Source organism: Pongo pygmaeus, chromosome 3 (assembly GCF_028885625.2).
Source record: "Pongo pygmaeus isolate AG05252 chromosome 3, NHGRI_mPonPyg2-v2.0_pri, whole genome shotgun sequence".
NCBI classification, from domain to species: Eukaryota; Metazoa; Chordata; class Mammalia; order Primates; family Hominidae; genus Pongo; species Pongo pygmaeus.
In genome coordinates, this window is record NC_072376.2 from 45,424,923 (window position 1) to 45,452,618 (window position 27,696).

Sequence of the window (27,696 nt, forward strand, 5' to 3'; positions counted from 1 at the left end):
AGAGATAAAAAAGATTCATATTCTCAGGACAACAAAAGCCAGTTATCTAGACCTGAAGTAATGTAAATGAAATTGTTGAGTCTGTCATTTGGTGGAGTAAAAGCATCAGTGTGTTCACAAATCTCTTCGCATTGTGTGATATCTAAGCTCTACATTTATGATATTTATGATGCAAATTCTAGTAGGCAAAGAGCGAGTGAAATCAATACAATTTTTCTTAGTATTCATGCAACAGATGCCATCTGTACAATATTCTTTGAGATGACGTTTAACAGAACTATAGAAAGTAATGACTGTTCAAATATAAATGATACTTTTGATTTTAACTGAAAAGCAATCCTAAACACAAAAGAAGTGACAATTATATCAGTGCTGAAGAAATTCCTATGTATTTAAAACTGCAAAAGTTGAAAACACTTATTCACCCATGTAAGCTTACAAAAAGAGCGAGTCGTCATTGTTGTGTCATGAAGAACTATTAATTTCAGACTTCTACAATAATACACAACACACTAGCAGTGTTTAAGAGAGTATTTCATATTATTTTCTAATTACACCATCAGACATTTGCCACTCTAATTTCTAATACCTTAACTCCTCTCCAGCTTTACTGAGATTAATGCCTGACAGTAAGGATATACTAGGACTTCCGTTGTATGGGGGAATAAAAAACCTAAACAGATGAAAACAACAATCAAAATAGCCACTGATTCTCTGCTCAAAACACCAACTCTGCTGCTATTTTGGGTTTATTTCATGAAATCATAGAAAAGCACTGCTTCACGTCTGTACCTTAAATTGAATATTATAATCACATATGTCCTCTAGACACAGTTTCTACTGACAAAAGAACTAAAAGAGTTGAGCAGCCATGAGATATTATTCAGGGCAACAGGGTGTCCCCTAGCAAAAATTGCCTTGTAGAAAGGTTCAGCAGATGGCAGAAGTAGCCCCACTCTAGTACACTAAACATGCTCAATTATTGGCTGAAACACCCCGAAGAATCAAAGGGATGCAACACAGGCTCCAAAGTAAATCCCTATGTGTAGCAGCTGCAGAATGTCAGCTGGCACTTTCTTTCTAGCAGCTTCTCTTGAAGACCAGATTGAGTAGTATGTCCTCATGACTACCACAATTATACCTTGTTTCTCATATCAGCCTATAATTTTTGTTAGTTATTAATTTCCTTCTACTTTTATATTATATAGAAATTCTCTTAACTTGCAGATTTTCTAGGACAGAAATAATTGAGCATGTAATTTTATCTATGTTCAAATGAGTCATGAACATCATGGGTGACCTAGATAGTTTCTTTCCCTGGTTAAACCGGACTAGTGCTTAGTCCATTGTCATTCTCCCTTACTACACTGCCTATAACATCATTTGTACTCATCAACTGATGCACTGGATCCAATTGAATTATGCCTAAAATGGGTAGTGGTGAACACTGGCAGAAATCATTACCCCATGACTCAGTTTTAAACTTTACTCAGGAAAGAGCGTAAAAGATGGCAAATGAAATTTGGAAATTGACAACCTGTAAGGAAAAAAAAAACCCTATATACTTTTCAGGAGCCTAAAGTCTCATATAGATTTTTAAATATTCTGATATTTGACTGAAAAGCAAAAATATAGATTTTCATGGGTTCAGAACTTACTGAAGCTCCTGGCTTTGTAATAGCAAGGATGTCAAAGGGAAAGTTTGAAGATGCTGGCAAGCATATGAAATAAAAATTGGTGAGTAGGTTTGCATTCTATCCAAAATAGACATGCTGGAGATAAAAGCATTGACATATTTCAGTGTTTTGCTATTTCAAGCCCTATAACTAATATAAAATGTTATAACAACTTCATTGTGATTGGAGCGTGAACTTACTTAAAAACTACAACCCATTTCTTGCGCCACCTCACAGGGGTGCACTACTATCATGCTAGAAGTTATTGTTGTGTTCATGGGAACTTGAATTCCATTTTGCCACTTGAAATCTAGTTGGTGTCTAAGTGTCTCAGTTCAAGGAGCGCAAGTGAACTTCTTGAATTGCTTTAGCTTTCTAATGCATATCACATGTCATTGGTTTCTTTATATATGAAGGGTAAAAAATAATTTATCTAATGTTTTATCCACTGGTCATTATTGTTTTGCTTGAATTTTAACAACGTTAAAGCAAAACAGGTAAATAATGTATGACTTGCCTGATGAAATGGTAGATACTATTGTTTCTCAAGATTATTTTTTGAAAAATGAAATTGTAAAACTGTGCAAAATAAGTTATTTTAAAGTTAACATTTGTTAAGTATCTATTAGACCCTAGGGTTTTTCTATACATTATTTAATTTTATTTCCTTCATCTTTCCTTCCTTTTCTCCTTTTCTTTTTTCATCTTTTCTCCCTCTTTCTCTCTCCCTCACACCCTCTTTTTCATCCCCTATTTCTTTCTTCCATCCCTCTTCTATTTTCAAGTGGTAAAATCAAAGCAAATTGCGTTATTGGTAGATGAGGTTGTTCTAATATCACCATCCCCACTGCCATTCTCAGTAGAAAAAACTCTAATATGGGGAGCTTCACCTTGAGGCCCAAATAGGGGGACAGTTAAACCTCCTGAAAATATAAACCTCAATCCAAATTATTTTTTACACTCTAGGAAGCCACATAGTTAACCAGAAGAGTAAGGTCCAGCCAGAACATGGGTAGAAGATGAAAGAGAAAGGAATGTTCATGCCTCTAACTTTCAATTTTGGGGTGACCTTAGTTTCCAGTAAGAGAGCCAACTGGTCGTTATTAAATATTAAAAAATGGAATAACTCTTTTCAAAGAAACAAAGTTTGGAAGTGTGAGACATGGCTTGAAGAAGGACTGGAGACAGCGTTTTCTCTTTCCAACATGAAACCTTTTTTGTAACAGCATTATATCAAATACATCAAAATTTGCAAAACACCAGAATCAATAGATATATAAAGGGAAGCTTTGGGGAAATTATCATGCTCTTATATAACTCTAGGAATACAGATTGAAATAATATTAAGCAAATTCAACTGCAGCAGAAATTCTACAATGATAATGTGCATTTGTGAATATCATGTGAAATCAATTAGTTTGTCCATATAAGTATTTGTTCAACAATTGTATTAATGTCTTATCAAACATTAGTGTGTCAATCAGGTCATGTTGGAGGTAAATGCTGAGGTACAGTTAGTCATAGTAGAGTTTTATATGGGATGTAATGTTTTTGAGCAGGGAAATAGTAGAAATAACAAGACTGAGCTGAGACAGTGTCAAACTGCAAGGAAACATGAGTCTTCACCGAAGCATGGGAAGTTCTGGAATAAAAATTGCCTGATAGAAGAGTTCTTGAGAATACTGAGAAAAATTGCCTCATCCTAGTAGCCCCACTATGCTCATTAATTAGTTGGTGGCTTCCCAAGAATAATGTGACCACAACTTAAAAGCTGAGGTGATCCTAAATGTTAGGAACTGCAGGCTGTCAGCTAAGTGTACTTTTTGCCACAGCACAGTGAGTTTTCCATGAGAGATGATCAGTGTTGTTCATCTCTGTGGCTACCACAACTGGTATTTTTAAAAAGTCAGATTAGAAAATTCTGAAAATGACATATTTATATGAATAGGCCTCATCAGTTATTTAAGAAAACTTAATTTTGTATATGGATGTGTGTACGTGTTTTCTTTGTCTACTGGTATGTCTGAGATTTAAGAGGATTTGTAGTTTCCTCATTTTGATATTTACTCCACAGTGTGATATAAAATGATGACTGCCATAATCCTTCATGAACAATTCTCATCTTCATCTCAGGCCTGAAAGGGATATCAAGGTATGATAGTGCTTGGCTTGTTTTCATGAAGGTATTATGATTCCTCTTACATAGAGGTGGGTACCAGAAGATTTAAAGGAATACCTACAACCTTGGATAGCCAACTTCATATCTAAAATGCCACCTAGGCAGGGATCTTTCTAGAAATGTACCCAAACTCCTACAGACTGTAAGTTTGTGCTGATTACAAATACAAAATTTGCTACCCTTTAGGTTTAGCTCAGGACAAATCTATATCACATTGGTTCCCTGACTGAAGAAGATGGATGCATTTTTTTACTCAATCTTGCCCTCAGTTTTCAGGGTTTTATTTGTAGTGATCTGTTGCTCACTCCTGGTTTGGTGCAGAGCTCAAATGGAAATACCAAGGGTAAAATGATATTATTTAAGAGCGCTAGGCCACATTTTATGAGAGTTTTATAAGAATTTGACTTTGATTTTTTTTTAATTATACTCTCCAGTTCTGGGATACATGTGCAGAACGTGCAGGTTTGTTAAATTGGTATACACGTGCCATGGTGGTTTGCTGCACCCATCAACCTGTCATCCACATTAGGTATTTCTCCTAATACTATCCCTCCCCAAGCCCCCCACCCCCTAATAGACCCTGATCTGTGATGTTCTTCTCCGTGTATCCATGTGTTCTCATTTTTCAACTCCCACTTATGAGTGAGAACATGCGGTGTTTGGTTTTCTGTTCCTTTGTTAGTTTACTGAGAATGATGGTTTCCAGCTTCATCCATATCCCTGCAAAGGACATGAACTCAAGCAGGTATCTTTATCAGATACATCAGGCAGAGAGAAATAGACATTCATAGAAGGCTGGATACTGATAAGTTCAGCTAATTGAAAACACCGAGGCATAAAATAAGTTATGCTTTATTGTCTGTAACTCTGAAATTTGAGGGAAATTTTGCCTCAGATTTGTATGTATAAAATTTGGAAAATCATAATGAATCCTTAAGGGTAACAGGGGCTTGAATCAAATCTAGCACATGCTATATCTTCAAAACATAAAAATCTGAGAATATATGAATCTGTGTGCAGGTTCACAAAGATTGGTAAGCAGAATTTAGGATTCACCATCTGTGTTTCCTCTAAGAGAAATGTTATCCTTTCTATACATAAGGAATTCTGGTTTTAAATTGATATAATAATGACATTTTCTCATTGCATGATTTATCAGCTTCATTTAATTAAATTGAAATCAGAGAAAGGTGAAATTCAGTCAACCATTTCTGTCCCTCTATCACCATTTTTTCCATGAAGACTCTGACTTGAAGTGAAAACCACACGAGGCCAAACATCTCTTCAGGTTTATGGTTACTATTTTTTTTCTTGGAAAGATTTTCTGGGTCTTTCTATATATACAGTCTACCTTAGAAAAATCTAAGAGCAATTCTAAAATGTACTATTTTCTAAGATTTAAAATCCCTCTTTCAAAAGTGTCTAGAACAAAAAGTTATTCCTGTCACATAACTCTGAACGTACTGATTCTGCCTGACTTCTATTAATCTTTTCATTGTTGAGAAAAGAATCACAAAAGCCTAATATACCATGTCTTTCTCACACATGGAACTTACCTGTTTCACAAGCATTTTCAAAATTGCCACTAATTATGTGCACCATGAAAAAGGACGGTTTTATCTGGGTGTAAGTGTTTAGGAAATTATGATTTGGTACATCATTTAGGAAATTATGAATTAGTCTGTTTCTGATCTTCATAGTAATTATAATTATTAATTTAATAACTATCATGTTTTGAGTAAACTCTATATGAGAAACATGTTGATAGCAATCTCTAATCCTTAAATAAACCCTGTAAGAGAAGATTATCTAAATGTTACTGTTGAAAATATTGAGGTTAGTTGATCCAAGTGTTTAGCTGAATTGTGCAGAACCATATAATTAAATGTCAATGTCATCTTTTGATCCCAGATCTGTTTAGTTTTAAATTCCTTCATTTGTGAATATTTTTTTGCTTGCCACGTCATGCTTGCTTGCCCAGAAATCTAACGAAAAAGTGCCCCGCCAGGTTTAACTTCTTTAACCAGCCTGTTTGTCACTGACTGAAGGGTTGTCCTCTATCAGCTGTATCTTCTTCAGCAAAGAGATACTCCTGTAAAACGTGGTAATTGAGCTCATTTATCTTCTTGTTCTCAGAAATCCCATGTTCCTTAGGCTATGTACTAAATAATCAATCACTTATATACATATTGTCTTACAGAGTTCTCTGATTTTTCAAAACTTCTCAGCAATAAGTTTATGTTAGTAGACCAGATTTCTGTGTCTATGTGTGTGGGCTTGGACGAGAGATTTTTAAAATACATTTTGAAAAACTCACAAAGAGAGTGTCTATAGAAATGAGTACAAAGTAATAAGAAGAAAAAAGAGATGTTTAAAATACATTTTGAAAAACTCACAAAGCGAGTCTCTATAGAAATGAGTACAAAGTAATAACAAGAAAAAGAAAAGTCACATATATTTAGACAAGAAAATGACTGCATAGATCAAAAAAGGATGGCAGTATTGTCGAACTGCAGAAATGTGTACTGTGATATATGAATAGTACAAAAGAATTTAATAATGATACTGATCACACTTATTTTTCCTTATATTCTTTTGAAGCAACGTTTAGTGCACATATTCATACTGGCTTTGGAATTATGTGCCTGGCTCTGAAATACTCTTCCCTATATAAGGAGATTACTGAAGCCTCATTCATCACTATGTCTTATAGCTATCTGGAGGCCCAAAGTTTGATGGAATTATATTACCTGAGCAGCATACCTGGACCTTACAAGTATTTCTATACAAACAGTGCAGTCCTTTCATCTTGACTCCGTATAGTTAGGGAATTAACTGAGCTGAGAAAGCAACAGAATAGATTTCAAATTTGCTTGACTAATACATTCTAACAGTAGATTTTTAAGCATTGGATTGAGGAATTTAGGGCTTCTATAAAATTCATTTCCTCTGGAGAAATCTAAGAGTCAGACATTTCTTTGCAGAATACATTTGAGAAAAATCTGCCAAGAGACAAAATGTTGAATTAAGGTCTTTTCTCTCTTTTTGACTCATAAAACATCCTTCCATAACAAAATTAATTGAATAAATGCAGCATATCTAAATAGATATTTTTGAATCTTTTTTCTGTTATCTCTATTACATTTTTATACCAACTTTGTACTCATAATGAGGTAACAATTTTGTATTTGCATACATTCCATTGAAAAGTAATTAAGTCATCTACAGAGCCTTCTTAATTCTCTTTTGAAACAATACAGAATATTAAAAAATACATTAATTAAAAAGCAGAGGAAATCTTCCCTCACCAATTTGTTTTGTTTTAACTGGTGTCAGAAACGTTTCTGCCTGTGGAGTTTTTAAACTGATGAAAAACAGATTTTGTAAAAAAAAAAAATTAAAATATATTGTATTTATTGATTTAATACTATTTTGAACTATGGTTATATCGTCTGTATTTTTGTAGCATTGGAGAATATATCAAATTAAACAGAAAAAAAAACCTCAAAAGAATCTTGGAAACATGACTGAGTGAAACATTTATCACTGCATCTGGGTAAACTTGCCTTTTCTATAATTCCTGCAGGAAATGTAGTTTCACTAACTCAATTAATGTAATCCTTTCACTAGTAAGCAACCAGTGAAGCAAACAAGAAGGAAAGGATAAAGTGATAAGAAAATTCTGAATTTCTCTTAACTTCAAAAAAAGTTTGTTTTTGCAATTTATAACAGCTGATTTAATCTTTTCTGTAACCATTCCAATTTGATAAGCTAGCCAAACATAATTAACAGGAAAAATAGAGCCACAGGATCTGGAGAGAGATATCTAGAGTAAATGCTCTACCCAAAAATCACACTGTTTGGCATTCTAAGACATAGTTAAGTGTGGAGTGCTGATGTGGGTGTATTGGGTGAACTACACAAGCTGAGGGGAATTATTCTTGACAGGCCTCACCCTTTGCCCACAGTATAACTTTGACAGCAAGGCAAGAAGAGTTAAGTAATGATAAAGCCTAGTAAAGCCAACCTTCCAAATGGGAGAGTTGGCCCATGCCATATTAATTTTTTTTGATAAGTCACCACTCCATGAAAAGATGGCATATATGGGTCCTAGGCTCTGTCTTCTTCAAGAATTAAAGAGAATAGAGAGGGTGTTTTAGTTTTTCTAAAGATATAGAACCAATAATCACTGTTAATTCCGATGTTAACTATGTCACTGATATTCCCTTCAAGATATAACAAAGTGTTTATATTTGAGGACCTCTTCTTCAATCTTTTACACTTCTTTACTTTTTCTATGCTTTCACTTGGGAAGAATTAAAAATTTAATTCAGATGTAATTGAAACTTTATGAATGTGTACTTGAATTTCCCCAAACAAACAAACAAAAAATAACAAATAAACTCAGAGCAACCAATAAAACCTCTTAAATGGGTTAGTACATTACTTAAGTTAATGTTACCTCTCTAGGCCAAGAAATCACCCCCCAAAACACACCCTAACCTATTTCATAGCATCGCTAACTGAGCTGAGTTACTAGATTGTTTAACCAAACACCAGATACACACAATGTGTAACAGACAACAAAACAAAAGAATGGTAATAAAAATGATCCATTATAACTCTACTCTGGCCATTTTAACAAATCAGTTATTTCATTATGATCCAATTCCTCATGCTGATAAGCACAGGCATAATAATAACAGCAATACCTTCTACTTACTAAGCTTTAATTCTAAACTAGGCATCGCAATATGTAATATAAATGTGAAAAGAAAAGAGAGAGAAAGAGAAAGAGAGAGAAAGAATGAAAGAAAGAAAGAAAAGAAAGAAAGAGGGAGAAAGAGAGAGAGAAAGGAAGGAAGGAAGAGGGAGAAAGAGTCTCTTCAGGAAGGAAGGGAGGGAGGGAGGAAGGAAGGGTGAGAGGGAGGGAGGAAGGAAGGAAGGAAGGGAGGGAGGGAAGGAAGGAAGGAAGAAAAGAAGGGGGAAGGAAGGGATAAAATGTGCACAGAGAGAAGTTTTCCGAACCATGCTTATTTATAGTTACCCATCTCTACTCCATCTCTTAATACAAAGACATGGTTATTCACTTGTGTTTGGCCATGTAATCTCTTCTCCTAAAGCAATGGAATCAGAGAATAAGGAAGTGGTAGGCAAATTATTGTCTCTGGGTCAAATTTGGCCCAAAATTTGTCTCCTTGTTTTCCACAAAGCTAAGAATGGTTTTTACATGTTTAAAGGGTTATAAAACTAACACAAAGATGAGTATGAAAGAGAGACCTTATATTGTCCACGAAGACTAAAATATTTATTTTCTGGCACTTTATTTGAAAGAAAAGTTTGCCGGCCGGAAGCCGTGGCTCATGCCTCTAATCCCAGCACTTTGGGAGGCCGAGGCGGGCGGATCACGAGGTCAGGAAATCCAGACCATCCTCGCTAATGCAGTGAAACCCCGTCTCTACTAAAAATACAAAAAATTAGCCGGGTGTAGTGGTGGCCGCCTGTAGTCCCAGCTACTAGGGAGGCTGAGGCAGGAGAATGGCGTGAACCCAGGAGGCGGAGCTTGCAGTGAGCCGAGATCGCGCCACTGCACTCCAGCCTGGGCTACAGAGCGAGACTCCGTCTCAAAAAAAAAAAAAGAGTTTGCCAGCCTCTGGGATCACACAGTGTACTAGTTTCCTAGGGCTGCTGTAACAAATTGCCACATACTAGGTAGCTTAAAACAACAGAAATTTATTCTTTCATAGCTCTGGAGTCCAGAAGTCCAAACTCAAGATGTCAGAAGTGTTAGTTCCTTCTGGAGGCAATCCTTCTGAGGGACAATCTCTTCCATGCTTCTAGCTTCTCCTGGTTGCCAGCAATCCTTGGCGCTTCTTAGCTTGTAGAAACATCACTGAAATTCATTTCCTTCACAGGGCATTTTCCTCTGCCTCTGCCTCTCCATCTCTGTGCATGTGTTTTCTCTTCTTATTATACGAATCATTGAATTAGAAACCACTCCCATTCTTTATGATCTCATCTTAACTAATTACATCTTCACATGCCTTATTTTCATGTCAAGTCACATTCTGGGTATCCAAGTGGACAATGAAATGTGTAGCAGGACAGTACTCAATTCAGTATAGGGATTTTAAATTTTGAATTTCTTGTAGATTTGAGAATGTGACCAATACTCCCCACTATTAACTTAAGAAAATCAGAATCATGCTCTTCACCCTGACTGTTCCAAAAATGGTTCTTTAGTGTTCAGAACTTACCTGAAACATGCACACTTCCACAAAGAGGGATTCTCTGACCACTGAGGGTAAAGTAACTATACAATCACTCTCTTATCACCACCGAATTTAAGATGCTGTAATTGTCATGTTGCTGAAGTGACAATTTGGAGTGTATTCTTTATAAGAAAAACATGCCTATAAGATTGAGTCCCTTTACCAGGGAGGGAGTCTCGCCAAACTCCCAATATCCAAGTTTAACGTAGCCTTACTTATTAGTTTTATTCATGTTACTGAGACAATAAGCCTCATAAAGTTATTAAAATATCTACTTTTTAAAAGTCCTCCTAATATCGCTAGTTTTCATGGAGTAATTGAGTATATCATAAAAAGTCAAACAAAGTGGTAAAAACATAAGGAAGCAATACTTTTTTTCTAAATTAAGTAATGAGAAATAAATATTATATCTCAATAATTTGCAATTATAGAAACCCTGTAAAAAAGGAAGTTATGAATAAAACATGATGAGAGGAAGTCCTTTTCACTAGTGACTTATTTAGACAGTGAATAAAATGAATATTACTATCTTGAAACATTGTTAAAATAAAAATATCACAAAAATGTATTATATATGTGTGTATTAATTTTTAAAGGATCATTTTAGTTAAATGCAAGAAAAATTCTATTTATATCTTTTAAGTGTGAAACTAATAGCACTCTCCAATCACAAAATCTATTAACCTCAAATAAATTATTTAAAAAATATAGATAGCTTCTAGTATTCTTGATATTCATAGAATCCATATGTGACTCTTCTTTTATAAATTGATTCACTATTTTCAAAATCAGAAGCAGTTATAGATGGTAGAGGTAAGGGCAAGTAAAAGTTTAGAAAAAATAAAGAGGCTTAACTCTCCTTGTTAAAGAGAGAGACCCCCACCTTCTTTTCTTAGAACAAATACTTTAGAAAATTTGTAAGTTGTATCTTTCTTTGACATGTATGAAAATCTTTTTTGAAACTAAATAAATCTCCATCCAGCTTTAAGACACAGAGATATCTTTCTCAAGTACCTGGGAACATCTCTTTGAAATGTACTCATCAAGGAAGTTTCTGTGAGAAACTTCTTCCCAGTTTCTATGGGAAGGCAGCATTCTAACTTCAGCTGGTGCATAGCTCCCAAACTATCTACTGTCATAAAGACATAAGAAGCTTATTTTTCATTTTGAAGAAAGTCAATTAACTAACACTGAGGGTGACTTCAATTGTCCCATGTAGTTCATTCTCAATGGTGAATTTAGGATAAACTATGCGTGACAAATGGTACTTTCGAGTCCTCTTACTTGAGAATTAGTGAGTATTCATCTTAAGAACATGTATGTAATGCATTGTGTCTGCATGCCTATATAAAAGGGTGACACTTTGTGTCTTTTCAATATCTTAGTGGAGTGCCTGTGATGCCCATCACATTCTGATTTCATGCTTATTCAATAGTAAAAATGGCTTCTTCCTTTTTTACCTTTGTGGAGAGGATATCTAGGTTAGGAGGAAATTTTGTTTTAATTAAAAACATTTCTCCCAGATAGACTATTTAATTTAACATTTAATTAAAAACATTTCTCCCAGATAGACTACATTAAGTAATCCATGTACCCTCTGAGTTAGCAGCCCACTAAAAATAATGTCTATTTTATGCTCTTAGACATTATTTATATAGTATTAACAGACTGGCTGTTCAAATAGGGTGGTTCAAGAATGCAGGGGTATAATTACTATAATTACTATCATCTCTGTCTCTCTCTCTCTCTTTTTTTTTTTTTTTTTTGAGATGGAGTCTCACTCTGTCGCCCAGGCTGGAGTGCAGTGGCGTGATCTCAGCTCACTGCAAGCTTCGCCTCCCAGGTTCACGCCATTCTCCTGCCTCAGCCTCCCGAGTAGCTGGGACTATAGGCAGCTGCCACCATGCCCAGCTAATTGTCTTTTTCTTTTGTATTTTTAGTGAAGATGGGGTCTTGATCTCCTGACCTCGTGATCCGCCCACCTTGGCCTCCCAAAGTGCTGGGATTACAGGCTCATGTCTTTTTTAAAAGGTTTATTTTATCATTCTGTAAAAATATGACTAAAGCTTATTAATATGAACTTAGCTTAGGATTTTGCATTTAATGCCTCAGAAAATATTTTCAGTTATGTTTTTAAGTCTTCAAATGGTATCTGTGGTGATTTCTGATCTTTCAACTATTAATTTTGAAGCTGCCTTCTAGATATATAATTTGTAAAAACATGCCTAGTATTGCATAGCTTTGCTTGTTAGCTCTTTAATACTTTTGGCTTTAATAGTTTTCTGTATGATCAGCAAACACAGTACCCAAGTGTTCTGATCACTAATTGCAGTAACTTTTGAAAACTTTGTCAAAATACCAATGGCAAGAGAAAATGTGATGCTTGTGCCGCCATGATGAGAATTGCAGAAATATTGTCCTATCTACTATTCAAATGATGTTATGCTTCCATTATCTATAGAGAAAAATGAGGTAACATTTAACTTGAGATTACTTCAGAGAATTCCCATTCTTGTCACCAGGTCTCAGTAAAATCACCATCACTGCAAGACCCTGTTCCCTAGAACAATAATTGACAAGGTAGGTGATTGTCTGTTGGTACAATTGTCAGTTTCTCTTACACCCATGGACTTTATATTGCACTGCCTGTTGGACTAATTCCAAATGATAGATTGATTACAAGACATGTTTTAGATTGACCTTAAAGATACCTAAAGCTGGTACTCAAAAATATAAAGTCAGTCAAATGCAGATTAAATTTCAGCTCTGATATTGACTGGCTCTGTTTACTAGTACAAATTTGTTAATTTCTCCCCTCATCCATCTCATCAGTAAAAAGAGCATACTAATAGCTATTTTATAAGACTACAGTGAGAATATGATGAGATAATTCATTTTGTCTATCACAATAACTGACACATTTAGGTTTCTTGCTAATGATATGTGATGATTATGTCTTTTTATATTGGAGGAAAATAACTTAAAAAGCAATACTCTAGTGGCTATTGATTTCTTCTTACATAAAATGTGTACATGAGAGTACTGTCATTATGCAACTAGAGTGCAAATAATTATACAGGATATTGGGATTATCAACACAGAAAGAAAATTTAAGGGGCTTTTCTATTTAGTTTTACTTTAACAACCAGGTAAACCTTATTTGTATCAGGGTGAATTGTATGCTTACTGATATATTTTTTGGGGAATAGTCAGCATTTTACCATATTGCCTAATTTATCAATACAAATACATATTAATATATATTATATATTGCAGTCACTGTTGTCAATCATATTACAAAATAATTGTTGCAGTTAGAATCCAAAATGGCCTCCCACATAACTGTGCCACTGATATTCACACTGCTGTATAGTCCTATCCTAAGTTGAATTTGCGCTGGCCCTATGAAACAAATGGAATATGGTGAAAGTGACTTCTGAGGCAAAGACAGAAGAAGTCTTGTGGCTTCTTTCTGAGTCTCTTGGAAAGGTTACTAGGTAGAGCTGGTGACCTTATAAGAAGTGGGGCCATTCTGGGCTGCCCTGCTGGAGGATGCTAAAGCTAGTTATGTGGAGAGGCAACATGGAAACAAAGAGGCGCCAGTCAGTCCTCATTATTCTAGCCATTGCCACTTAACTGCTAGGAATGTGAGTGAAGAAGCCATCTAGACACCCAGCTCAGGTAAACCTTAAGAAAACTCCAGCACCAGCCTTTGGTTTATGACTATAATCACTTGTGAACCATGAAGGAAATCTACCCAATTGATCCAAATCAAGCCATAGAACTATAAAATATAGTAATATATATTATAGTTGACACACAATATAATTCTTATTTGTTAAGAGCTGATCATCATCCTTCTCCTCCCCTATGCCTTGCTACTAAGACAACTTTATCTGGCCTGAGGCATTAGATGTCTTTGGTGGAATGTTTTTGGTGAAAGTTTTTTGTAGGGTTTTATTATAAGGCAATACATATAAAAATCATTTTTTACATTTCTTTGGAAAAAACAGAAAAAATACTCTTTATTGGATATAATACATAATTGAAATTAATTTAAGTTAAATATTTTGACCTGAATTGTACAAAAACATTTAATTATGTAGCCAAATCTGACACCATTTTAAAAAAATACATATGTTGGTCAAATTCTTTGGGTGTTGTGACAATGCTGTGGACTGAAATGTGTTGCCCCTCCCAAAGTTATACATTGAAATTCTAACACACTCCTCAGAATGTGACTGTATTTGGAGATAATGGTATTCGAAAAGATGACTAAGTTAACATGAGGCCTTTAGTGTAGGTCTTAATCCAGTGTAACTAGTGTCCTTAGAAGAGAAGAGATGCAGACACACTGAGTAACAACAAGGGATACCTGGGCAGAAAGAAAAGACCATGTGAAAACTCAGCAACAAGGCTGCCATCTTCAAGCTAAGGAGAGACAGGGCTCAGAAAAAGCAAACTTGCTGACACCTTTATCTTCCAGCCTTTAGACAGTGAGAAAAGAAATTTCTGTTAATTAAGCCACCCATCTGCAGTATGCTGTTATGGTAGCCCTAGAAAACAAATACAGACATAAAATCCAGTTAAGAGTCAGTATACTTCCTCAGGTGATATAGAGGAGCACACCTGGCTGTCATATCCAGGGCTGGCTGTGTCCTACTTCTGAGCTGTGTCAATTTGCACATTTGCTGCTGTAGCAGAATCCAGGTTCTTCCTTGCCTTCAGTGGTCTAGCTTGAGACTTTCCATTAGTCCCAGGAACGCCTTAAAATACTTTCAATAAATATTTTGTGTTTAAGTTCATCTGATTTGGTTTCTGTAGTTTGCAACTAAGAACACTAACTGAAAATTCTGTGGCTGAATACTGACATGCAGATGAATTGCAGCAAACCATATAGGGTAGGAAAATTTTCCCCAAAATGATGCACATATCTTTATCAGCAGAAAGTGAAGGTAGTCACGAAGACTCACTGGTTGAAGACAAAAAAAATCAAAGTTATTTATAATATAAGATGATGCAAATTTGGCTTAGTGAAAAAATTTAATAGTGCTACAACTATTTAAAAGCAATTTAGATAGTGCTAGAAAACAGTAGAAACTATTATTATTACTATGTTAAATAAGAGAGGCTGCCAAATGCTTATAAATAGTTCTTATAATAACGAGAACTATATGAGAGATCTTAACAAGTTTATTGCTTTGGGAGGAAATTAGTGAGTCATGGCATTTCTAAGGGCTGCTTTTACAGAAAAAGAAATCTGTGTTTGAATTCCAACTGCATGACCTAATAGCTCTTACCTCTAGTAAATTATCATTTCTTATCTACAAAATTGGAATAATGACTTTTATAAGGTATTATTCTACAAATTAAAGAGAAAATATATGTCAAACAATAGTCACGAGGCCCAGTGGAGCCTGTATTTTCCTATTCAAACCTACATCCAGGTCAGGCGAGGTGGCTCACCCCCTGTAATCCCAGCACTTGAGGAGGCCGAGGCAGGAGAATCACCTGAGGTCAGGAGTTCAAGACTAGCCTGGCCAACATGGCGAAACCCCATCTCTACTAAACATACAAAAATTATCTGGGCATGGTGGCAGGTGCCTCCCAGCTACTAGGGAGGCTGAGACAGGAAAATCGCCTGAACCCAGGAGGCAGAGGTTGCAGTGAGCCAATGTCACGCCATTGCATTCCACTCTGGGCAGCAAGAGTGAAACTCTGTCTCAAAACAACAACAACAACAACAAATAAAAAATAAAATAAAATAAAACACCTATACCCCATTCAGAAGTGAAAGGAAATTGTGGCTAATATTTAAACTTACCAAGGAAACTAAACTTGGTATCATCTGAATGTAAACAGAATATAAAACCACCTCTTTGGAGCAAATATTTAGTCAACTTAAAATTAACACCTTAACAGGATATTTCTTCTCAACTGATGTCCTTTTTTCTTTCCCCCTGCTTAGGAAGACTCTTGGATGCAAGTAAGCACATAGGTGGTTTTGTGACAGCAGGGATAGGGCAGGTGGTTCCAGTGCTAGCCCTTTTGTTAGTTGGTCTGATATTTTCAATGCTGATTCCCCAAGAAATGTGTCTTCTCCTTTGCAGACATTTCGTACATTAACCACTGTGAATTGTTGCTGAGTTTGCCCTTGATGAAACTTCAGAGCACAAGACTATGAATTATCAGTCTCTACTTTTCTGCCCTCCCACACCATTTGTCTTAGTCCCAGCACAGCAGTCACTGACACTCTTTCCCATACCTGGTGAGGCTGTCGTTTTAATGGCGTCACCCTCACCTCATCAAAATAATTCTACAGCAGGCTGACTGGCTCACCAATCTATTCCTCTTGTTCCTCTGCTAAAAGCAAGAGAGGAACATCTATACCTTGAACGCCACAAGAAACCAATGGCAAGTTGTAAGGGTCAAGAGGTGGTGGAACACTCATTTATACCAGCATTTGCCTTTGGATGTGCCACACTGCTTTTCTTCCTCCATCATGCTCATAATAGAGTGAAGTGGTCTACACACACTGAGTTAAAACTGGGCGGACCCAGGAAAGATAAAAACATTTCTGCTTTTTACTCTCTCCCACCCCAAATTATCTTTGTTCTTTATACCACTCCTCTTGGAGTTCAACTCCAAAGATCAGAGCGGAGGAAGAAACAAGGACTCTCTGTCATCCAGTTCCTTGGCCTCTACTCTCTATATCTTGTCTTCTTTCTCTTGAGGTCTTACAAATACTATGCTTTATCTTTTCTCCCTCAGTGAATGTGAATTCCCTTAGGTTTCATCCTAAGTCCTCTCCTCATTGAGGCTCATGTAGCAGTCCTTAGGAACCTGACTTTTGATTAAAAATGAGAATGCCCTCAAAATTTGAAAATCCTTTATCACTACACAAAGAATGTTGTTTGAGGCTAATATCTTGCTTTACCTCTCATGCCCACATAGACAAGCATTATAATTCTTATTTGTTAAGAGCTGATCATCATTCTTCTCCTCCAATGTGCCTTCCTGCTAACACAACTTTAGTTGGCCTGAGGCATTAGACGCCTTTGGTGAAATAGAAGTAAGATTATTACAAGGAAAAACAGAAGAGAAAGCATACTAATGTATTTTTGAAGATGGCATTCTGTGAAATGAATAGAAAAATTATTTATAATTGAAACTATATCTTCAATTTATTCTTCATTCAGTCAGTGAACAAATATCTATTGAGTGCCTACCATGTATCTACAATTGCTATCACAGAAGTTGGAGGATATAAAAAAGAACACAATGGAAATAGTCTCTGGTATCATGGGTAAGACAATCATAGAAACAGTAATTACAAGTATGGTAAGATCACACAAGGAGAAATCTGGGACACAGTGGAACATCTAACAGGAGGTGCATATCTGGTCTGAATTGTCAGAAAACATTTTTGCCGAAAGTAGAGAAAGCAAAAGAAGACATCTATGTTTGTTGTTTTTTTAGAGGCATTTGCAAATGTGTGTGTGTGTGTGTGTGTATGTGTATGTCTGTCTGTGCGTCTATTTGTATACCCATAATTTACATATAATGAAAATGACTATTTGTTGTCCTAAGCCTTTGTCCCTATTGGCTTTCTTTTGAAAAATATACTGCTTGTCTCTTTAGATTAATGAATCCATTGTTTCTTCTATGTGACTATTTTTTAAAGATTCAAGTAGACCTACTTGATATGTAAGTTTATGAGCATAAATTAATTTTTAGGTAGTTAAACATTTCTTTCAGAATTTTGTTGAAATCCAGACATTTTAAAGTACTTATTTTATAAGTACTTGATGACAAGTAAGCATTTCCCCTAAAACTAGCAAGCTTTTTAAAATAAATGAAAGCCCTTTTGTTACCAGGAAAAAATATATTAAATATAATATAATTTTCTTAATGTTACTGAATAGAAATAAATAACACAAGTTATTTAAGGAATGACTATCCTAAATTGAACCAGATACACATTAAAATGGGTTGACCAACTGTCTTGTGATTAATGTCTATATTTGTATTTTTATTAACACTGTCATTAAGAGTACAGTAATTGGCATCTACTCATTAAGGAAAATCTAATTTATAGAACTACAGCCCATCAACTCTGTGATTCCTGATGCTTAAACTAAAAATTTTGATTCCATGGCAACAGTTTTCTCCAAAATCAAAGAAAAGTTGAGGAGAAGAGAGGGTCAACTAATCTGTCATGTTTGGAACAAAAAATAGTTGTGTTCCGAACTGTTTTTTGCCTAACCATACAAAAGAAACAAGCACGAAATGATGAGAGAGGTTAAAAAACCATAGTCCAGCATGTTCTGTCACCTCTACTTGACTGAGGATGTGGCAATATGACAAATAATATCAAAAGAAAGAAATAATGTTATGCATCATTGGTTTGATTATGGGATTCTGTGGCCCAAATGTGCTCTAGCTCTCCAACACACAGAAGAATTTCTGGTTTAACTTTGATGTAATATTTAAAATATATGCAGTCATAGTGGTATAAAATTATTTCTACTAAGTTGGAATATACACATATTTCACCAGAAGGATAAAAATTCCAGCTTCCATTTACTGAGTGCTTATACTAAGTGCCAACTTTTTGCTAAGCATGTGACACATATTAGTTGATGAAAACATCACAAAACTATATGAGGTATGATTATAACTATTTTTCTAATAAAGAAGATGAGTTTTGAAATCTTAAGGAATTTGCTAAATATCAAAAAAAAGCATAAGTAGTAGAATCTGTCTGATTTCTAAGTACATATGTTTACCTACTAGGTTTTCCACATACATTTTGACCGTTGAGGCCAAAATTTGTCTTAAAATGAACTTTGTGTTTTTTCAAATAACTTTTGTATTTGCCATCTTATTGAATTTCCATCAAAACTGATTGAGCTTAGAAAGTAGATATTTTCTTCCTATTGTATACAGATGAGAAATGTAAGAATAAAAAATGTATGTATATTAGCAAAAATTATACAACTTACTAAGTGTTAGAGGCTAGACAAAAATTCTGGTCTACTAATACAAAATTTAGTTCTCCTCTGTTTCTTTGTTTGTTTCATTTTTCCTCACCTATGCCCTGTTTGGTTAGTGGAAAGAATTTTCTCAGTCTAAAGGCAGTCCCTGAGGCAGAGTTCCAGATTTTGAGCCAAGAGATGGATTTTCATGCTCTTTGAACAAATTCAAAGGAAATTAATAAGCACAAACACATGTAAGTGAGAGAAAAAAATAACTTCAGCATCCACATTCCCTATCTGATCATCTCTTACCCTGATTTCCCCCAAACTATAGTCCAATTTCCTGGCATATGATTCAAGTTTTCTTATACACCTCTGATGTATACATTACAAAGGGCCTAAATTATTAACATTTTTATAGGTCAGAATGCCATAGATTTATTTTTTCTTCTTTTGAGTGGAATAGTTTTCTTTATTATTCTAAACATATTTTAACCTCTTAAGAGTCCACTGAAAATAAGAATGTAGTTTAAAGTTATAATAGGTAAAATATTGTCTTAAGAGTCATCTCTAAACATCATCTTTCCTCTCAGCCTAATGGGGTCTTTATTGGGACTTTATCTCCCTTTGTAAGAGACAGGTAGATAGTGAAAGGGGTGAGCTGGTCATTTAGCCTAAGCAAAATGGATCTTTAAGAAGGTGGCCACCTTTAAGAAGGTACCCAAAACTTCTGATTTACTACACCCAGTTTTTGGCATAGTTCTAGCACAAAGTAGTAGCTTAATAAATATATGCTAATATTTTGAATGACTGGGCAATGAATAAAAAATTGATGATGGTACTGCAACCAGGCTGAAGAGTAAACTTGAATGAATTCAATCCACTTTAAGGTGGCAAGGCACAGAAGCTTCATGTTTACGGTGATCACTTAAAAGATGTTATTTATTAATACTTCAGACATTTCACTGATATGAAGGAGCGTATGACTTTACCTGGCAGCTCCACCATCCACCCTAGCCCATGATTTCCTTATTGGTAACATCTCTAGAAGAAACTTTTTGGCAAACTAGCCCTGGAATAGGAAGAACAATGAAAGTGGAAGATGCTCCTGATTTAAAGAACACACTCTCACTTTTTCCCTGGAAGTGTTTATTGTAATAAAGATAGATAATTCTAGGAGACAGAATGTTTTTGATCTTTCTCCATTTAATATTGTTCAAACATGGTGTTGGTCTCGCCTTTTTAGAAAAGTATAGTCAGAATAAACAATCTCAACAAACCTTGGAAGGGTGTAGGGCTGATTCTGAATAAATTTTAAGATAAGCAAATATGCAAATGCTACAGACAAGTTGTGTGAGTTAATGAGGAACTGAAGAGGTTTCCAGTAAGGGCTAGTAAGACACATGAAAAAGATCCTTTAGGGACACAACAAATACCTATTCTTTTAATGCGAAATGGAGTAAGCTAGCCATTCTACTTAACAAACTGATGATGATGAAAATAATAGTAAGAGAAAAACAATTAAAATCATCTTACTGTGAATCTTTTGCTCATCCATTTCTAGATATGAATATAAAAATTGCAACTGCCTGTGAATAACTATCAAATTAATAGTATAAACAATCACATTGCCATTTGGTGGCACCTGCCCTGATTACATACACAATTATATCAGTGGCTGAACATGAAATGTATACTCTTTATTAAATTGTCCTTCTTAACAAAACTGTTTAGACATACAGCAAGTATACATTTAGCAAGTATAAATGAATAAAATACTAACATTTAGAAAATTTACTTTTGACCTTGTTTATAAAATGCTAGCAATTTTGATGAATATTTTAAAACTACATATATGTTTTATTTAAATGCCTAAAATGAAAGTAACAGATGAAATCTCTTGACTGGTGAGAATGTTTACTCACTTTGGAATGGTCTTGCCTATATGAGGCCCCATGGAAGAATCAAGCTGAAAGTTTGCAGGACTAGCAATCAGCTCAAAAACATTTTAACTAAAATATTTTATTTGGTTTTGACCAAATAGAACTTTGTCAGTCTACATTAGTGTTATAAAAACAAATACTGATTGAGTTGTACCCAAACCTAACATCCACATCATGCATTCAAAAATGATTTTATTTTAAATTAGGTAGCAAATCTACTGGTATATATTACTCATCACCAGGATGCTATAATGTAGTTAAGAAAATCTGGTTGCTGTTATTGTTTTGTAAATGGTTTATTAGGACTTAATTTATTTTTTCTGTAATTGGACTGATACACTATTTTAATAATTCTTATTAGTGTCTGGTTATGATTATACACACACACAAATACATCAAAATAAATATTTAAATTGGCACTAAAGCACACTTTTAAGTCTTTAAAACAGATAAATTTAATCAGGAGAAAATAACACTCAATTAATTTAGCACAATTTTGCTTTATAGTTTTGAAGTTTTAGATGTCCTGACAATACTACCTTGTTAATGTTGTATTCCAGAGACCATCAAGATATAGAGCTGTTTGTAAACAGATATTTTATAAACATTTTAATTTTATTTTTACTTATATATTTATTTTTTAGACACAGGGTCTCACTCAGGTGCCCAGGCTGGAGTTCAGTGGCACAATCAAAGCTCACTGTTGCCTTGAACTCCTGGGCTCAAGCAATCCTCCCACCTCAACCTCCCAAGTAGCTAGGACTATAGGCGTGTATCACCATGCCCAGATAAATTTTATTTATTTATTTATTTATTTATTTATTTTTATTTTGTACAAGCAGGGTCTCACTATGTTGTCTGGGCTGGTCTCTAACTCCTGGGGTCAAGTAATCTTTTCATCCCAGCCTTCCAAGTAGGTGAAACTATAGACATACACTACTATACTTGGTGTGAATGAATATTTCAAATAAATATTCCCCTTTTCTGTAATAAAGAGGTCTCTAAACTAACACGAATGCTGGGAATTTGTAAAATTTGTAAAAAAGAAGTATTATTATTAGATGTATATGGAAGCAAACAAAATAATCCACCCTTATGGAGAAAAGGACTCTTTACTCTTTGTCTACAAGTCAAGACTAGACTGATTTGCAGTCAAGAGAATGTCTTAAGGGAATGTATTCCAGAACCAGGCAGCATGGATTTGAATCCCTTTTTGGACTTTGGAGGATATGCTTAACGTTTCTATGCTTATTTCCTCTTATGAAGCAATATATTTAACTCCTATGATTATGAGATTAAAATAAATTAATATTTATCAAACTCTTAGATTGGTACAAAGCACACATTATGTTAGGTTAAATCATGTGGAATTGTCATTTTTATAACTAAAAAAGATAAAGTATCAGCAATTTTATGCATCCCAACCTAACAATATTATTATCTGCTTAATTGGATACTATTCTCTATTTAAGAATCGGAGCAATTATCACGTCCTCCCAGAGCTCTCCCTAAACCCCTGCCCTTTCCCCTTTGTGACCTGATAAAGGAAAACGGCAACAGATCAGTGAAAGCACCTAAAATGGAGGTGAGAAGCCATTTCAGCTGGAACATCAGGCTTGCTTCAAGCAGAGAATACTCAACCCACAAAGTCAAACTTCTTACCTGAACACAATTGCCGAAACATCTGTTGACTATTGTCTGCTGAACTGGGAAGTCCCTAATCATAGCTGCTTTCTTAACTGTTCACACTCTCTCCCTTGACTCCAAGATTGCTTTAGACAGACACATCACACAAATTGTAATAGTTAAAAAATAACTTTTATAATCATCCCCTCTCCTGATTCATTCTGTTTTCTTTAAAAGTGCCAGCCTCTCCTTAGTTCTCTAGAGCACTTGTAACTTGAAAGCGTTTCTCAGGCTTCATTCACTCAAATTTGGCTCAAACAAGTTCTTTGCCATATAAGCTGTATCTCAATGTTCTCCATGTCTACAGAACAAATTTAGGCCCATACATCTCACTTTAGTCACCACAATACAAGATGTATATCTCTATTAAATCTTTAGTATGTGTATTCTGTTTATTTCTCAATTTTGAAACATGTGTTTCAAGATTATGCTTTTTATTTCTTTAGATCCAGCACTTACCACATATTTCATTATGTTAACATATCAAAAGCACATTAGAAGCATCAGTGGCAATACTATCATAGAATTTTTCTAGTTAAATTGCCATATGTTTCACACTCACCCTGTGAGCCTTCCCAGAAACAAGCCATGAGCTCGGTTATAGGCTTTTCACGGTACACCAAGAAATTGGCTATCAACTACTTGAAACACAGAGACATGGCAAAGAGCAGTACAGACACCTGCATCATTGAAGAGAAAGGCACAATAAGAAGGAAATTAACTCGCCCCTTAGACTCATCTGCACAATAATCCTACAGAGTGAATTTGTTGTTTTCTGAAGGCAGTTTTCCAGATATGAAATTATGGCTCCAGGAATAATGTGAGACTTCATGCAAGTAGAGGGAGCTCATGATTTCTCACACAGATCTGTTGTTACATAGTGAAAGGCAAACCCAGCGATCCCACAAACTTCTAATCTTGAGTATAGTGTGCATCCCATTCTCAAAGGAAGAATAAATGATATAAAACAAAAACACAAGAAAAAAAAGGAAAGAAGAAGAGACGAATAAAGGAAGAGAGGAAAGGAACCAGTTAAGAAGAAGAAATGGAGAAAAAAATGAAAGAAGAAAAGAGAGAAAACGGAGAGGATACAAATAGAAAATTAGCAGTTAAAAATATTTTTAAAACCATGTATGCATTTAAGTCACCATGAATGCTAATATGTTATGTGTGGATATAGGAGGGAAAAAACAAAGTGTTTTTTTTTTTTATTTTTCTATTTTCTCACTTAACAATCAACACATCCGTGACCCCAGGTTTACCCACCAACACCCAATTCTACAGATGATTCTTTAGCACACACCAGCTGGTGTCCTCTAATTAAATTCAATTCCAACACTATCTATCTGGAGATAGCATCAGATCCTACAGGTTGAGGAATCGGTCCCACAAGACTGTCTCCCACTTCAGATGCCAGTTGCAAGCATAAGTTGTCTCCTGTACCTCTGACCAACTGCCTAAAAATTGAAATTCCTATTGCCCCCTGCTTTGGTTCTATTACTTTTTAGATAGGCTGACAGGATTCAGGGAAATACTTTCCTTATGTGTACCCCTTAATTATAAAGAATATTACAAAGAATATTCTGAACAGAAGGGGCACAGAGTTTCCATGCCCTCTCCTGGCACATCACCCTCCAGAAATCTCCACATGTTCTGCTATCCAGAAGTCCTGCAAACCACTGTGCTGTTGGTCTGTTAAGGAAGTCTCATCACGTAGGGATGATTAATTAAATCATTGGCCATTGATAATCAGTTTAACCTTCAGTTTGTCTTCCCTCCCCAGAGGTCACAGGTAGAACTGAAAGCTGCAACCTTTTATTTATTTATTTTTACATAGATATATATTTTTATTATACTTTAAGTTCTAGGGTACATGTGCACAATGTGCAGGTTTGTTACATATGTATACATGTGCCATGTTGGTGTGCTGCGAGTTAATGGGTGAAACCTTTTAATCATGGTTGGTTCTCTGGCAACCAGTCCCCATCCGGAGGCTATCTAGGTACCTCCAGCCACCACTAATCTCATTAGCATACAAATGACACTCTTGAGATTCTAAAGATTTTAGAGCGGTGTACCAGGAAATGGGGGGAAACACCAAATATATATTTCACAATATCACAACTATTATGGGCAGTATTTGGGCTCTAGAATCATTGCAAACCTGTTTTCCATCTTGCCTCGCTATTTATTGCTTATGTGTTTTTTAGCAAGTTACTTTCCTCTCTATACTTCAGATAGTTTACCTAAGAAATGGCAGTCGTAATTATAGATCTACTTCATAGAGTTGTAAAGAGTAAGAGTAATTTACATAAATTACTTAATACAATTACCAGAATATAATAATTGTTCAATAAATATTTATAAACATAAAAGGTAATGCAATGTCAGAATTATATATTTATATTTACTTTAAATATATAATCTTGGATGAGAATAATTACAACTGTAACCAATTAAATTGGTATAATTCATAAACCAATCTTGTATAGAAAATGTTGTAATCTTACTAAGCTTCTTCGTTTTCTAACTATAGAAGCAAGAACTTAACTTTTAACTTTGGAGCACTGACTTTGTTTCTCTGAAGTCTTTTCCTTCTGGATGATCATTCCCAGCTTTTTGTTTCAGTAAACTCTTTAAACTGGATTCTGATCCATCTGATTATCTCAGGTTGACATCTTAAATCTCAAAGGTTTATTTTTATTTTTTTATTTATTTTTTATTTTTTTATTTATTATTATTATTATTATTATTATTATTATTATACTTTAGGTTTTATGGTACATGTGCGCAATGTGCAGGTAAGTTACATAAGAAAGATTTATTTTCTAGTCATTCTATAGTGTATCATAAGCAAAGGTCTCTGCTCCACAAAGTCACTCAGAGACGTAAGATGATGGAGACTTTCACCTTATAGCACTACTAAATGGAGTATGAAGCTTTCCTGGTCCCCATAGCCAAGGAAGAGGGAAACTACAAATTGGCACCTAGTCTTTTCACTGCCTAGCTCAAGAAGTAATGTAGGTCATTTCTACTCCCAGCATTGGACAGAAGTAGTCACTTTGCCTTACCTAACAGCATCAGCCAGGGATATGTTGGGTATATGCCAACATATGGAATGTTTGGTGAGCATTACTATCTCTGCCACAGCTAATTATTCCTAAAATGGTTTCTGCCATAGCTTCATTTCAGCCAAAGGAAGTGGTAAAGAGGGAAGTGAAGAGTATTCTCCATTCCTTCAAGGACAAGATATGGAAGGTGCACATACACTTCTACTCACAATCCATAGGCTAAATTTAGTGAGGTGGCTATACCTACCTGAAAAGAAAACTTTGGAAGATAGTCTTTATTCTCGTGACTCTGCAACTCGGTAATATATAAGAGTTATATGACTAAAGAAAAAAGGAAAAAAAGGATATTAAAAGACAAATTGCAGCCTCAGCTAAAAAATTTATTGAAAAAATCACATAATTTCAGTTGAGGTCAGTTCATATTTAAGAAACATTTACATTTCTGGATTCTAATATAAAATAAATTCAGAATTCAAAGCAATTTTTAAGCAGTTCCTTTGTATCATAAAATAATTCTTTAGAAGTCAAGTCAATCTACTGATCTATTGAAATATCATCTTTCCTCCTACTCAACAAGAATTTCTTCCAAATTACATAGGCAGCCTAAAAGCTTTTAATGACAAGAAATCTTAGAGTATGTCAGTGAACTAAGGTTGAATAAAGATGAAAGAAAAAAGAAACACAGATTTATGGTTCATGATTTATCTTTCTTTGCAGTAACATGAAGAGAAACAAGTCATCCATTAACAGCGTTAAGTAGAACTTTGATGTTTTTTTTTCTCTCCCAAGAAGGGCCCAGTTCTTTAAAGATGCAGGTTTGACGTTCCAAGCACTAATGTTCCAGTCCTGTAATTATACCAAAACCAATTTAAGGGAGAAAATTGTTATTTTTTTCTTCTTTTTGACATTGCTTCTCAAAAAACAAGACAGTCATTTTCAAAAGCTCTTTTCCCATTTGAAATTCATTCTTAGGTATTATTTAAAGTTTTTTAAAAAGTTATCATTGGCCACCTAAGGATTGAATAAAAGCTAATTGGTAGAAATTATATCATTATGGTGACCCTTACAATCTTAAAGAGCATTTCAGGCAGTATTTCCTTCAGTGAATCTACCTGGCTATCAAATAGAGCTATTCTTTTCCTGGTATAGATAACCTTCTTGCAGAGTGATTTGCAGTAGACTGGCTTCCTTCAGAGAATGCTACCTATCTTCAGAGAATGCATAGATTAGAATATGTGCTGGTTAACAGATGTGTTATTATGATTTTAAGTCAAAGTCCAGAAACAGAAAATTAGTACCATTTGTGTTTGTCCCTGGTTTACATGACTTACCAGGTTTGCTCAGCTATTAATTTCTTCTCTGTTTCTGATGAACCTCCAAGATTGCATGACATTATTTTCATTCATGTAGGTTTGATGTTCCTGAGTAGAAGGATCCTTTAGCTGTGATGTCACCTTGTTGTGAGCTCATGTCTTAATGGTAATCTACCTTCTTGGCCAGCCAGAAGCTCAAGCTGGGGCTGCTAATCCACAACGGTGTTCACTGACTTAAATGGGCAACAGTTTCACCTCACATCTTTAGCTAAACAAATTGCCTTCTGCATTGGGTTTTCCTGTTGCCTCTGAGATGCAAGGCACCCCTAAACCTTTTAGATGGTTGCCTCTGCTACTTTGAGATCAGCTTTCCCAGAAGGTCCCCAGTAAGAACAGATGGCAAAACTTAGAGCTCAGGGTATAAAGAGCTCTTTGGAGTGAACTTGGCCAGTGGGAGATAGAAAAGAGAAAAACTATTTGCAACACAGTGGTTTTTTTCAGAAAATGTCCCTCACACTGAATAATTGGCTATGCATGTTATGTGGCTGTAGCTAGCTCAGAAACACTCCCCTCTGTTG